The 13,971-nt window shown below is 54.7% G+C and overlaps 1 long non-coding RNA gene across 1 annotated transcript in view; it reads right to left on the bottom strand.

Moving 5' to 3' along the window:
• LOC145530002 (uncharacterized) overlaps positions 1-13,971 on the bottom strand; it is a 1,493,464-nt gene that overhangs the window by 1,218,274 nt on the left and 261,219 nt on the right. Inside the window, exons 36-37 of the long non-coding RNA XR_014071397.1 lie at positions 7,689-7,800; positions 52-163 (exon numbers count right to left, since the gene is read on the bottom strand). This is a non-coding gene — a long non-coding RNA (uncharacterized LOC145530002). The remainder of the gene's footprint in view (positions 1-51; positions 164-7,688; positions 7,801-13,971) is intronic.

The raw sequence follows: 13,971 nt of genomic DNA, 5'->3' as shown, positions 1-13,971 counted from the left end.
AAAACCCAGCATGGTTCAAACAAGCTGACAGACAAGCGGGAGAGGACTCACGGGCAGACGGCCTCCCTCAGGTCTCGGGTGGAGCTCTGGGACCACAGCAGCAGCGGGCCATCCCAGCCCCTGGGCTCAGCAGCGCCCTCATTCTCAGGCCGGCGGCTCTGCCCTGAGGGGAGCAGGAAGGTCACCAACTGCCGCAGGCGGACCTCAAGCCCCTCCCACTGCTGGAGCCTGACCTCCCCCGGCCCCACCCCTTCCCCTACCCCAGCAGGACGAGAGCTCGTCTTCCCCTGGCTTCCAACGTGAGGCCCGGCCCCGGGCCCCGATTGGGCACTGCCCCAGTCCGGAGCCAATCACAGTGGCCAGGGAGGTGGAACGCACCGATTGCCCAGGGCCAGGTCATGTGACCATACTCCCCAGGAAACTCAAATATTACCAAGATTCCCTAACAAACCAATGAACAAAATTATCCAGTAAAGGCAAACCGTACTTTTTAATGAGGCCAATGTCACAGAAAAAAAAAAAAATCCTTCACAATGAACTGCTCAAGGAAGCTACTAAATAAGCTTTCAGAAAAGTTAAGACTTTTTTTTTTTTTTAAATAGGGTGACGGAGAGCTATACCTTTCCCATCTATGTGAATTTAGGTTTAAACTAGATTTCCCTCGGCTATTATATAAGACAAAAACCCCCACATCACCCCCTTTCACTCCCCCCACCCCCAAAAAGTGTTTTAGTCTATTGAATTTTTGTGTCCTCAGTTGTGTCTGATTCACGGCAACTCACGAACTCTACACAGCCAGGCTCTTCCGTCCATGGAATTCAGGGCAATTTTTTCTGTCACAGCAAATGCCCACCCTGGGTGATCCAAAGGCAAGGGCTCAGAGGCTCCTGAGAGACTAACTCCTTTCAGCTGAGCACAGAGCTGGCTCCTCACTGGGATGCCTGTGGCCTGGGGCTCCCAGAGGGGAGAGCAGCACTCGCCCCACCGTGTGGTCACTGCTGGAAGTGCAGGCTGCTCCTCACTCCCCCTTGACAGTGTCCCTGAGGGCAGAACAGTGTGAATCTACTCAAGGTGGAAACGCAAACTCCGATGCAACCAAACTTCCCACAAGGTCTCCAAAACCACTCAGGAACAGGGAATTGGAAACTGCAGGGCATGACATGAATGGAGATGGAGACTTGACACCTTACACCGAGTTCACTTCCAGTTATCCCTAGACAAAGTTTCCATGAAAACTTGTCACAAATCTAGAAGAACAATGAGCAGAAACCGGACACGTGCTTTGAGTCTTCACACACAAAACAAAAAGGCAGCCCACAAAACAACCCAGAGAATACAGTGGACTTTGCAAAATCAAAGATATCTACTGTGGGAAAGACCTCATTACAAAAGCAAAAGACAGGTCATACATCGCGAGACGAATGAGTGGAAACACAAAGCTTCTCAAGGATGTGTCTCCAAACAGACAAAGAACACCAACACGACAAGCCTGTGAAAACTAGGGAAAGGTCTGAAGGGACAGCAGACTGAGGAAGACACACACAGAGTATCCCGGATGATGTCCAGCACTGAGGGCCTGAAGAAACAACAGTCTAGTTGCACTCCCTCAGGCCTGTGTGACCCTGGATGAGGCCTCTGTTTCCCGGTGGCTCTGAGAGATGGACAGGGAGGAAGGGGAAGAGAAATCACTTGCATTTCTAATACTCACAGCAAAGTCTTCCAATGAGAAGGGAATTATCACCCCCACTGACAATGCCATTCACTGAAGTGATACCCACGAGTCCATCTAACCCAGAAGGGAAGGAAGGACCTGTTCTCACAAAACGGCGAGAGATGGAAGAAGGAAGATCAAGCCCACACCAACCACTGGAAAGAGAAGCTGTGCTCAGGGCTTGAAAGAATTCCTATTGGGAAAATGATGTCACAGCCCCACAAGGCAATCCACAGCTTCGATGCTATTCCTCCCAAAATGCCAATGCATTTTCGCACCGAACAAAGAATTGCAAAAGGGGTACGGAAACAGAAAAGAGCCTAAATTGTCAATACAATCCGACGAAAAAGCCCCGATACGGACATCCAAGGTTGTGTGAAAGGAAATTAGACGACCAAACTAGGATCCTCAGGAGAGTATCGGAGAAGGCGATGGCGACCCACTCCAGTACTCTTGCCTGGAAAACGCCCTGGACGGAGGAGCCTGGTAGGCTGCAGGCCATGGGGTCGCGCAGAGTCAGACACGACTGAAGTGACTTAGGCGCAGCGGCAGCAGCAGGACAGTATGCTATTGGGAATACAACAACACACACAGATCCAGATCGATGGAATAAAGTTGAGGGTCCAGAAACAAACCCCGGCATCCATGGTCAACTCATCTCTGACACAAAAGGGGAGAATATCCAAATGGGAACAAGAAAGCCTCTTCAATAAATGTCCATGGGAAAACCAGACAGCTACATCTGAAGAACACTATTGGTTTTGATCTCACACCACCTCAATATCGGGAAAAAACCTCACCCTAAAGACTGATGTCATGAGACAGCTAGAAAGAAGCGTAGGTCAAAGGCTCCTTAACATCAGAGTCTCCTTGCCATTTGCTGGGCGGAGGTAGAAATGGGTCTCTTCAAGTAAGGGAAAGAGGAAAACGAAGTACGCCAATGGGTTTCCATCCAATGGAACCTCTTCACAACAGAGAAGCTAAGCATTCAGAAATGCAAAAGATGGGAAACGGAACATGAGAGACTCCTTGCAAGTGGTGTATCTGAGAAGGGGTTCATATGGAAAGAGACGAAGAATGCACAGCACTCAGATTCCAAGAAACACCACCACCACCCTTGACCCTTCCCCCATGACCAACTCCGACCTAAAGCCTTTCTCTCCCTCTAACCTATCCCTAAAACATAACCCTCATCTAATCATATACATGTGCATTCCTAGCATCCATCCATCCACACACGAGAGAGAAAGAGGAAGACACAGACTGAATCGAGAAGGGAAAAGAGAGGGACACAGACAGAGAGAGACACGGAACCAAAGAGAGGAAAGGAGTCGACGGTCCAGACTTTTCATCAATCTGTCTCGAAGGTAGAAGCAATGACAGCGCCCATCCACCCCAGAAGGGGGAAAAGGACGGAAGGTTTGGAGAGGAAAAGACAAGAACGCAGGGAGCCATTAGAAGCTCAGCCACCCGCAGAAGCCGAGCTGGGACACTTGAACAGAATCTCAATGGAAACAGAGGACCAGAAAGTTGGCTACTCTTTTCTATAAGAGAGGGAGACCTTCGAGTCTTCCTTTCGCGCCTCCAACTTGGATGCGGGGTCTCAAAACACTCAGGAGGGGGAGTGCCTTTTCCTGGGTACCACGGCGCATCCAGGCCTCATTCTGCCCCATTCTGTGCTGTCTCAGCCCTGGATGGAGTCTTTCTTTCTGAAGTCTCAGCGCACAAGCTCCACGTGATATCGGCCCCAGGTGGAAAGGCATGGAGCTGCTCGTAGGCCGACAGACCTAGGAAGCAGATGGGTGAATGACCCCCACTCTGCAGATGGAGAGACTGGGGAAACCCTGAGGGGCATACGCTTGTCCAGGGCCACACCACTTATGAGAAGAAGGAGCCTGGTCTGAGAGCAGCGGGGTCCTCGGAGCTCAGGCCCTGGCTGCACCCAGGCCTCCCCAGGGCTGTGGGCTGGGCTGTGTGGCTGTCACTGTGCCTGCACATGGCCTAAGGGGGGTGGTCGAGCAGTCAGAAACCCAGAGATTCCCTTGGGAAGTTTTGGGGAAGGGACCTCAGCACGAACCCCAGGAAATGATGTCACCTGCCGGCAACAGAACCCAACAGAACCCGCAGCCCGGGTATCCAGGCCTCCAGAGCGGAGAGGAGCCCCCAGCCAGATCACTTGCTGCCAGGATGTTCTGCTGTTTGCCCCTGCCCAGAGGCCGGGGCCTCAGGAGAGCTCACAGGCAGTGTGCGTGGGCACCCTGTCAACGTTGGCTCAGGGCACCCCCGAGAGGCCTCTGGCCCTTTGCCCGGAGAAACAGAAAGGTAACACGGGGAGCCCCAGGCCGGGCCAGCCCACCTCTCCCATGCCACCCGGAAACACCGGGTCCTTTGCCTGTGTGTGTGGATGCGGGTTTCTCGGGGTGTGTCTCCCTCAAGGAAGCCCAGGCGGATGTGGGGTCAGAAGCCTGCGGGCAAGTTGTGTCCACACCCCAGGGGAGAGCAGGCTGGCTGGGATGGGGAGAGTGCGGGCAGCGCCGGCCGCCCAGGCTGGCCTCACACCCTCAGGTGGGTCTCTTTTGTCCCGGGTGGGGATCTGAGCAGACACACGTCTCTGACCCTTCTGGGAAGAGAAGTTCGAGCAGGCAGAAGCAGCGGCTCCACTGGCCAGGCCCAGCTCGGAAAACTCCCAGCATGGCTGGCTGACGGTCACTGTCGTTGCAGAGCTTCCCACGTTATGAGGCCGAGGACGGGGACACCCCGTCCACCTCCCGGAGGGAGGGGTCGGAGCACCACCCCCCCGCCCCTGAGGCCCAGTGCAGGCTCCAGGTGAGCGTGCCCACGGAGGCATCAGCCCCACCGGGGGCGAAGCGGAGGCGGGGAAGGCCTGCTGCCGAGACACCACACAGGATACACCCGGCGGCCCAGTCTGAGGCTGCCACGGAGCTCAGCACACCCGGCTCCGACCCAGAGTCCCGAGAACCCCAGCCTCTGAGGCAGCAGGAGGACCTGGAGCCCAGCACGCCAGAGCACAGAGGTGAGGACGCTGGGGCTGGTGCACGGGAGTGTGTGGGGAGGGGGTGCTGAGCTACACAGGGACGAGTCCCCGAAAGATGCTGCTGGGCCTGCAGCAAGCGCTGGCCTCACACCCCCACCCCCATCTTGCACACTTCAGTCCCAAAAGACATCCGACCCTGGGTATTCTTTGGGAATCTCTTGGAAGCTTTCTGTCCCGGGATACGCACATGCCAAGGCTGGCCTGTGGGCAAACTTTGCTTCTCCCCCAGCTCTAGCACTGGCCTCCAACTGGAACCAGGCTCCACTTCCCAGACCTGTCCCTACAGAGGTGGTGGCTCCAGGTGCAGGACCCAGGGATCCACCGAGGGCAGATGGAGAACCGAGACTTGCCCTCGCAGAGACACCAGGCCAGCTGGGTTCTGGCCAGCACACCGGGCAGATCGGATCTCCGTGCCTGCAGGACCCCCAGCCCCAGGCACTGATGTCCCACCCCCTCAGCCAGAACCTCCACCTCCACGTGCACCTGTACCTGCTCGGGCTTTGGCAGGAGAACCCGAGGCAGAGGAGGAGTCACCGCCTCGGCAGGGAGAGCCTGCCCTGGCTCCCGCGCAACACCCAGACGCCGACGATGACTCACCCACCCCTGCAGGAAGAACGAGCCCCCGCTCTGGACAGAGACCCAGAGCCCTTGCCGGAAACACCACGTCCAGGGGAGCGGTCGGCTCTGCCGCCTCCATCCCTGTCGGCTCACCGTGGACGCTGTCAACTCGGTCTGCCCCCAGGGGACATGGAGTTCCTTTCCCCTGAACTGCTTTGCATTTGGTTTGTTTCCACCTTTCTGGTGATGTTTTATTTTTTGTATGGTTTCCTGTATTTTTGTTGGTTAAGTTGGGATTAGTAAACTTTTTCATCATTGTTGCAATTTGGGAACACTCTTGTGTAACTGGTGATACTGTGTTACCATCACCACTTTGTGGTTTCAGACCCGTTTGATCTTTATGCCCCACCCCCCAACAAAGCCTGGATTCAAGGCAAGCACGCCCTGTTCATCCCTCCCCCCGATCCTGAACACAATTTCATCTTTTCTTTCTGCATTCCTTCCTATATTCTTGGTGTCCCCAATCAATGACTCTCAGTGAAATGACTGAAGGAGTTTCTTTCGGACTCTCCACCTACTGTAAGACTCCATTGGAGAGTTCTCATTTTTATGTCATTTGAACTAGCCTTTGATAGCTGACAGGACGGTGTACGTCCTTTCAAGATATCATGTGCCAAATGAAGCCCTTTTGGCAAATGCCATCATTATCTCCAGGCAGGCATTGCTGTTTGAAGGGTGACATCTCAGCCAGAAGGCAGAGGCTGAGCTCCTCTTGTTGCACCAGCTCCCAAAAGAAGCCAAGAAAGGGAGCTGGAACAACAAACCACCCCAACGCCCAGGAAAGCGTTCTTCACGACAGAAGGCTAGAAAATGACCCAACAACCTTGTGGCCCAGAACCCCTCTAGAAAAATCACTGTTCCATAAAAAAGAGAAACACGTGGGAAGTTCCAAGGAGAGGCAATGCCCATGGCCAGTGTACTTTAGAGACGGCCTGACCGCTCCGGGGAAGACACGCACCGACGGAACCCCTTGGGAAACAGCAGTGAGAGTCCTCACCGTCGTAAGGGTTTCCTCTGGGGACAACCTGCCCTGGGCACCACATGAGGGAGCAGACCGGCTTCTCTTCCTCTGCTCCCACACCATTCACTCATGAAGGCAGCTCAGGTGTTCTCATGCCCTGCCTGCCTGCCTGCCTGCCTGCCTGGCTCATCCGTGAGCTGTGACCACCTCCAGGGCAGGACTCCACCTTCTCCTCTCTGTGTACCGTGAATCTGCACACAGTGGGCTTTCAGAACCTTAGGAGACTTGAGCCATTCCCACTCGAGCCAGAACCCTCCCCAGGAAGGAAAATGGCTGTGGGGTCATTTTGGCCCCAGCACTGGTTCCGAAAGCCTGGCGGCTCCTACAGCCTCTACGGTGTGAAGAGGGAGGTCCCTTTTGACAGAGCTTTCCGGCTGTCAGATCTAAGCTGTTGTTTCACTGTCAGCTGTGTCTCTTCCGTTGCAGCCAGGTGGGCCACGCTGCTCCAAAGGGGCTCACAAGCTGAGTGGCAAGGGAGGTATTGAGAGGACAGGGATGGCTACAACGTGCTGCAAACTGAGTGAGGGTCCCCACAATCCTCAGCAAAGGTCTGTGGTGTGCAAGTGGGGAGTAGAGGGCCCCCAAGTTCCAAAGGAAGGGAGGTACTCGGGAGCTAAAGCCCTTGGCTGCTGTGGTAGCAGCTGCAGATGGCAGCTCGTCCACAGTGCACTTCGAATGAGGTCATATGAGCGGGACTCTGGAAATGGCTCCGAAATCAAGAGAAAGGGGTCAGGGTATGTGGGAATCCGGCGGGGGTGGGGGGTGGATGAAGGAAGGTGTCCTTCCTCTCTCCAGTGCAATTTGGTTTGGTGAGTCTCAAAGCTACCAGATGGCACTTCCCAAGTCAGGCCCCCGCAGGAATCAGGGTGGGCTGCGTGCCTCGGCCCCTGCCACAGGGACAAGCCACACCAGTGGCCTCCCTGAGCTCAAATGGCCGGATCTGGGGGTTCTGTCTGGGTGCACACCTCCTTGCTCTGGCCAAGTTCCCCCCTTCTCTGAGCACCAGCTTCATCCTCTCGAATGAGGACATCGATTGCTACCTTGGCACGTTACTCTCTTCATCCTGTGAAGACTCATTAGGCTTATCCTACAATTACTAGCTGGCCCGAAGAGATATCTCCTGAATCCAGATTAAGCTGGAGTCTCCCAGGCTCATCTGGCATGTCTTCCCTGAAGTCTGCCAAAACCCACACCCTTGCATTTCCAGGGACTCCCCTTAGCCAGCTGGGCAGAAAACCCAGCATGGTTCAAACAAGCTGACAGACAAGCGGGAGAGGACTCACGGGCAGACGGCCTCCCTCAGGTCTCGGGTGGAGCTCTGGGACCACAGCAGCAGCGGGCCATCTCAGCCCCTGGGCTCAGCAGCGCCCTCATTCTCAGGCCGGGGGCTCTGCCCTGAGGGGAGCAGGAAGGTCACCAACTGCCTCAGGCGGACCTCAAGCCCCTCCCACTGCTGGAGCCTGACCTCCCCCGGCCCCACCCCTTCCCCTACCCCAGCAGGACGAGAGCTCGTCTTCCCCTGGCTTCCAACGTGAGGCCCGGCCCTGGGCCCCGATTGGGCACTGCCCCAGTCCGGAGCCAATCACAGTGCCCAGGGAGGTGGAACGCACCGATTGGCCAGGGCCAGGTCATGTGACCATACTCCCCAGGAAACTCAAATATTACCAAGATTCCCTAACAAACCAATGAACAAAATTATCCAGTAAAGGCAAACCGTACTTTTTAATGAGGCCAATGTCACAGAAAAAAAAAAAATCCTTCACAATGAACTGCTCAAGGAAGCTACTAAATAAGCTTTCAGAAAAGTTAAGACGTTTTTTTTTTTTTAATAGGGTGACGGAGAGCTATACCTTTCCCATCTATGTGAATTTAGGTTTAAACTAGATTTCCCTCGGCTATTATATAAGACAAAAAACCCCACATCACCCCCTTTCACTCCCCCCACCCCCAAAAAGTGTTTTAGTCTATTGAATTTTTGTGTCCTCAGTTGTGTCTGATTCACGGCAACTCACGAACTCTACACAGCCAGGCTCTTCCGTCCATGGAATTCAGGGCAATTTTTTTCTGTCACAGCAAATGCCCACCCTGGGTGATCCAAAGGCAAGGGCTCAGAGGCTCCTGAGAGTCTAACTCCTTTCAGCTGAGCACAGAGCTGGCTCCTCACTGGGATGCCTGTGGCCTGTGGCTCCCAGAGGGGAGAGCAGCACTCGCCCCACCGTGTGGTCACTGCTGGAAGTGCAGGCTGCTCCTCACTCCCCCTTGACAGTGTCCCTGAGGGCAGAACAGTGTGAATCTACTCAAGGTGGAAACGCAAACTCCGATGCAACCAAACTTCCCACAAGGTCTCCAAAACCACTCAGGAACAGGGAATTGGAAACTGCAGGGCATGACATGAATGGAGATGGAGACTTGACACCTTACACCGAGTTCACTTCCAGTTATCCCTAGACAAAGTTTCCATGAAAACTTGTCACAAATCTAGAAGAACAATGAGCAGAAACCGGACACGTGCTTTGAGTCTTCACACACAAAACAAAAAGGCAGCCCACAAAACAACCCAGAGAATACAGTGGACTTTGCAAAATCAAAGATATCTACTGTGGGAAAGACCTCATTACAAAAGCAAAAGACAGGTCATACATCGCGAGACGAATGAGTGGAAACACAAAGCTTCTCAAGGATGTGTCTCCAAACAGACAAAGAACACCAACACGACAAGCCTGTGAAAACTAGGGAAAGGTCTGAAGGGACAGCAGACTGAGGAAGACACACACAGAGTATCCCGGATGATGTCCAGCACTGAGGGCCTGAAGAAACAACAGTCTAGTTGCACTCCCTCAGGCCTGTGTGACCCTGGATGAGGCCTCTGTTTCCCGGTGGCTCTGAGAGATGGACAGGGAGGAAGGGGAAGAGAAATCACTTGCATTTCTAATACTCACAGCAAAGTCTTCCAATGAGAAGGGAATTATCACCCCCACTGACAATGCCATTCACTGAAGTGATACCCACGAGTCCATCTAACCCAGAAGGGAAGGAAGGACCTGTTCTCACAAAACGGCGAGAGATGGAAGAAGGAAGACCAAGCCCACACCAACCACTGGAAAGAGAAGCTGTGCTCAGGGCTTGAAAGAATTCCTATTGGGAAAATGATGTCACAGCCCCACAAGGCAATCCACAGCTTCGATGCTATTCCTCCCAAAATGCCAATGCATTTTCGCACCGAACAAAGAATTGCAAAAGGGGTACGGAAACAGAAAAGAGCCTAAATTGTCAATACAATCCGACGAAAAAGCCCCGATACGGACATCCAAGGTTGTGTGAAAGGAAATTAGACGACCAAACTAGGATCCTCAGGAGAGTATCGGAGAAGGCGATGGCGACCCACTCCAGTACTCTTGCCTGGAAAACGCCCTGGACGGAGGAGCCTGGTAGGCTGCAGGCCATGGGGTCGCGCAGAGTCAGACACGACTGAAGTGACTTAGGCGCAGCGGCAGCAGCAGGACAGTATGCTATTGGGAATACAACAACACACACAGATCCAGATCGATGGAATAAAGTTGAGGGTCCAGAAACAAACCCCGGCATCCATGGTCAACTCATCTCTGACACAAAAGGGGAGAATATCCAAATGGGAACAAGAAAGCCTCTTCAATAAATGTCCATGGGAAAACCAGACAGCTACATCTGAAGAACGCTATTGGTTTTGATCTCACACCACCTCAATATCGGGGAAAAACCTCACCCTAAAGACTGATGTCATGAGACAGCTAGAAAGAAGCGTAGGTCAAAGGCTCCTTAACATCAGAGTCTCCTTGCCATTTGCTGGGCGGAGGTAGAAATGGGTCTCTTCAAGTAAGGGAAAGAGGAAAACGAAGTACGCCAATGGGTTTCCATCCAATGGAACCTCTTCACAACAGAGAAGCTAAGCATTCAGAAATGCAAAAGATAGGAAACGGAACATGAGAGACTCCTTGCAAGTGGTGTATCTGAGAAGGGGTTCATATGGAAAGAGACGAAGAACGCACAGCACTCAGATTCCAAGAAACACCACCACCACCCTTGACACTTCCCCCATGACCAACTCCGACCTAAAGCCTTTCTCTCCCTCTAACCTATCCCTAAAACATAACCCTCATCTAATCACATACATGTGCATTCCTAGCATCCATCCATCCTCACACGAGAGAGAAAGAGGAAGACACAGACTGAATCAAGAAGGGAAAAGAGAGGGACACAGCCAGAGAGAGACACGGAACCAAAGAGAGGAATGGAGTCGATGGTCCAGACGTTTCATCAATCTGTCTCGAAGGTAGAAGTAATGACAGCGCCCATCCACCCCAGAAGGGGGAAAAGGACAGAAGCTTTGGAGAGGAAAAGACAAGAACGCAGGGAGCCATTAGAAGCTCAGCCACCCGCAGAAGCCGAGCTGGGACACTTGAACAGAATCTCAATGGAAACAGAGGACCAGAAAGTTGGCTACTCTTTTCTATAAGAGAGGGAGACCTTCGAGTCTTCCTTTCGGTCCTCCAACTTGGATGCGGGGTCTCAAAACACTCAGGAGGGGGAGTGCCTTTTCCTGGGTACCACGGCGCATCCAGGCCTCGTTCTGCCCCATTCTGTGCTGTGTCAGCCCTGGATGGAGTCTTTCTTTCTGAAGTCTCAGCGCACAAGCTCCACGTGATATCGGCCCCAGGTGGAAAGGCATGGAGCTGCTCGTAGGCCGACAGACCTAGGAAGCAGATGGGAGAATGACCCCCACTCTGCAGATGGAGAGACTGGGGAAACCCTGAGGGGCATACGCTTGTCCAGGGCCACACCACTTATGAGAAGAAGGAGCCTGGTCTGAGAGCAGCGGGGTCCTCGGAGCTCAGGCCCTGGCTGCACCCAGGCCTCCCCAGGGCTGTGGGCTGGGCTGTGTGGCTGTCACTGTGCCTGCACATGGCCTAAGGGGGGTGGTCGAGCAGTCAGAAACCCAGAGATTCCCTTGGGAAGTTTTGGGGAAGGGACCTCAGCACGAACCCCAGGAAATGATGTCACCTGCCGGCAACAGAACCCAACAGAACCCGCAACCCGGGTATCCAGGCCTCCAGAGCGGAGAGGAGCCCCCAGCCAGATCACTTGCTGCCAGGATGTTCTGCTGTTTGCCCCTGCCCAGAGGCCGGGGCCTCAGGAGAGGTCACAGGCAGTGTGCGTGGGCACCCTGTCGACGTTGGCTCAAGGCACCCCCGAGAGGCCTCTGGCCCTTTGCCCGGAGAAACAGAAAGGTAACACGGGGAGCCCCAGGCCGGGCCAGCCCACCTCTCCCATGCCACCCGGAAACACCGGGTCCTTTGCCTGTGTGTGTGGATGCGGGTTTCTCGGGGTGTGTCTCCCTCAAGGAAGCCCAGGCGGATGTGGGGTCAGAAGCCTGCGGGCAAGTTGTGTCCACACCCCAGGGGAGAGCAGGCTGGCTGGGATGGGGAGAGTGCGGGCAGCGCCGGCCGCCCAGGCTGGCCTCACACCCTCAGGTGGGTCTCTTTCGTCCCGGGTGGGGATCTGAGCAGACACACGTCTCTGACCCTTCTGGGAAGAGAAGTTCGAGCAGGCAGAAGCAGCGGCTCCACTGGCCAGGCCCAGCTTGGAAAAGTCCCAGCATGGCTGGCTGACGGTCACTGTCGTTGCAGAGCTTCCCACGTGATGAGGCCGAGGACGGGGACACCCCGTCCACCTCCCGGAGGGAGGGGTCGGAGCACCACCCCCCCGCCCCTGAGGCCCAGTGCAGGCTCCAGGTGAGCGTGCCCACGGAGGCATCAGCCCCACCGGGGGCGAAGCGGAGGCGGGGAAGGCCTGCTGCCGAGACACCACACAGGATACACCCGGCGGCCCAGTCTGAGGCTGCCACGGAGCTCAGCACACCCGGCTCCGACCCAGAGTCCCGAGAACCCCAGCCTCTGAGGCAGCAGGAGGACCTGGAGCCCAGCACGCCAGAGCACAGAGGTGAGGACGCTGGGGCTGGTGCACGGGAGTGTGTGGGGAGGGGGTGCTGAGCTACACAGGGATGAGTTCCCGAAAGATGCTGCTGGGCCTGCAGCAAGCGCTGGCCTCACACCCCCACCCCCATCTTGCACACTTCAGTCCCAAAAGACATCCGACCCTGGGTATTCTTTGGGAATCTCTTGGAAGCTTTCTGTCCCGGGATACGCACATGCCAAGGCTGGCCTGTGGGCAAACTTTGCTTCTCCCCAAGCTCTAGCACTGGCCTCCAACTGGAACCAGGCTCCACTTCCCAGACCTGTCCCTACAGAGGTGGTGGCTCCAGGTGCAGGACCCAGGGATCCACCGAGGGCAGATGGCGAACCGAGACTTGCCCTCGCAGAGACACCAGGCCAGCTGGGTTCTGGCCAGCACACCGGGCAGATCGGATCTCCGTGCCTGCAGGACCCCCAGCCCCAGGCACTGATGTCCCACCCCCTCAGCCAGAACCTCCACCTCCACGTGCACCTGTACCTGCTCGGGCTTTGGCAGGAGAACCCGAGGCAGAGGAGGAGTCACCGCCTCGGCAGGGAGAGCCTGCCCTGGCTCCCGCGCAACACCCAGACGCCGACGATGACTCACCCACCCCTGCAGGAAGAACGAGCCCCCGCTCTGGACAGAGACCCAGAGCCCTTGCCGGAAACACCACGTCCAGGGGAGCGGTCGGCTCTGCCGCCTCCATCCCTGTCGGCTCACCGTGGATGCTGTCAACTCGGTCTGCCCCCAGGGGACATGGAGTTCCTTTCCCCTGAACTGCTTTGCATTTGGTTTGTTTCCACCTTTCTGGTGATGTTTTATTTTTTGTATGGTTTCCTGTATTTTTGTTGGTTAAGTTGGGAACTTGTTGGTTAAGTTAGTAAACTTTTTCATCATTGTTGCAATTTGGGAACACTGTTGTGTAACTCTGGTGATACTGTGTTACCATCACCACTTTGTGGTTTCAGACCCGTTTGATCTTTATGCCCCACCCCCCAACAAAGCCTGGATTCAAGGCAAGCACGCCCTGTTCATCCCTCCCCCCGATCCTGAACACAATTTCATCTTTTCTTTCTGCATTCCTTCCTATATTCTTGGTGTCCCCAATCAATGACTCTCAGTGAAATGACTGAAGGAGTTTCTTTCGGACTCTCCACCTACTGTAAGTCTCCATTGGAGAGTTCTCGTTTTTATGTCATTTGAACTAGCCTTTGATAGCTGACAGGACGGTGTACGTCCTTTCAAGATATCATGTGCCAAACGAAGCCCTTTTGGCAAATGCCAACATTATCTCCAGGCAGGCATTGCTGTTTGAAGGGTGACATCTCAGCCAGAAGGCAGAGGCTGAGCTCCTCTTGTTGCACCAGCTCCCAAAAGAAGCCAAGAAAGGGAGCTGGAACAACAAACCACCCCAACGCCCAGGAAAGCGTTCTTCACGACAGAAGGCTAGAAAATGACCCAACAACCTTGTGGCCCAGAACCCCTCTAGAAAAATCACTGTTCCATAAAAAAGAGAAACACGTGGGAAGTTCCAAGGAGAGGCAATGCCCATGGCCAGTGTACTTTAGAGACGGCCTG

Source organism: Giraffa tippelskirchi, chromosome 12 (assembly GCF_054371585.1).
Source record: "Giraffa tippelskirchi isolate mGirTip1 chromosome 12, T2T-mGirTip1v1.2.pri, whole genome shotgun sequence".
Classification (NCBI taxonomy): Eukaryota; Metazoa; Chordata; class Mammalia; order Artiodactyla; family Giraffidae; genus Giraffa; species Giraffa tippelskirchi.
The sequence above is the reverse complement of the archived record's forward strand: the minus strand, read 5'-3'. Positions and strand labels throughout refer to the sequence as shown.